Below are 1,557 nucleotides of genomic sequence, written 5' to 3' on the forward strand. Positions count from 1 at the left end.
TTTCGAATTCTTGAAGTTCAATCAGAGTGTTCAGGAGTAAGTAGAAAGAGGTGATCGGGAATCTCTTTGCCGATTTGTTGTGATCGCAGGTGCAGCAGATTCAGTAGATATTGAGGAATATGTTAACCCTAATAGTATTTCAATGTTTAGCTACAGTGCCCTTAGATCTATCTAGAAACACATTGAATGGATATCGAATAGTGGAGAGAAAAGAAAAAAGAAAATGAAAGAGAGAGAAACAATGACAAAGAGGAAAAAAAGACAACCCCCCCCAAAAAATTGTAATTATTGTTTTTCTTAAACAACAACCACAACAACAACAAAGATTTAAAAACCCAAAAAATGAAAACCGCAGGAGCCATGAGGAATCTTGTTCTGAAGGCCTCAACTCTCCTGCCTGGGAGGAAGGACCAGAGGGGATTATTAACAAAACAAAAGGTGGAGCTGGGAGCAAGAGAAAACTTTACCTTTAATAAAAACGTAAAAAGGAAAAATTACAAAAAAATGAGAGGACAGAAGCAGAGAGAGACAAAGACAGAGGCACAGAGACTGATAGAAGGCCAGAAGGGCTCCCTATCACACTAGCTTTGTTTGTTGGAGGCTGAATTATCGGTAGAAAATCTTCATTTTTCCTGTCCCCTGCAATGACTAGTTACCAGGAGCCATGAGGAATCTTGTTCTCCATACTCCATAGTTCTTGACAGTTAATAAAACAACTTTCAAAATTCCAAAATATTGAATTTTAAAGATAATGTTTAAAATATTCCTTATAATTTTGCATAATTTTGTTTGTGACTCTATAACAACAGAAACAGTATGGTTTTAAATATTTTTGAGAAACTATTTACATGTCAACTACTCAAATTATTGATAAACAAATGCCCAGCATGCTAGTCACACATAAACCTCAATTCAGCCCTGTTTACCAAGTATTCTGTGATATACCATCTGCTAGCAAAGATCAGTCTCTTTTTCTTTCTTCAAAGTCTTTCTCAAAATAATCCTCTTGTGTGCTTGTTCTTTTGCAATCTTTACTGCAATGCTGAGCTGGAAAAGTCCAGGTTATTTTATGTTATAAATTCTTTCATATAACTTCTCTAATCCTCTCTGCCAGGCAGGACTATTTATGGTACTAGGCCATCTTTCTAAGAGGTTCTATTGGCTTACTTCAGATCCACCTTAGTTACATAGTTTTCCATAGTCATAATCAGATATGATGTTCCAGTCAAAGCCCTGTCCAATAAAGAGTATTTCCTATTTCTGAATCAATGCAACAATCATTATTGAATTTATGCAAATAACCCTTCTGCCACAAAGTAAGAATGTTCCCAAATATTTTCCAATTCCAGAGGGGTCAGGAAGGAAGAAAAGTTTGTTTCCATTTAAGGAAACAAACAAGAAAAATATTTTAACATATTGCTGAACCTATCAACAACTCAAAAGAAAGTAAACTGTTTAAATTGGGAAAACAAAGCACAGTTAAAAAAACGTCAGTAATGTTTTACTCAAAAGTCATACAATTCTATTTTGCCAGTTCAGTCTTTTTTTTTTTTTTTT

The sequence above is a fragment of the Tupaia chinensis genome, unplaced genomic scaffold (assembly GCF_000334495.1).
Source record: "Tupaia chinensis unplaced genomic scaffold, TupChi_1.0 Scaffold145870_1, whole genome shotgun sequence".
Taxonomy (NCBI): Eukaryota; Metazoa; Chordata; class Mammalia; order Scandentia; family Tupaiidae; genus Tupaia; species Tupaia belangeri.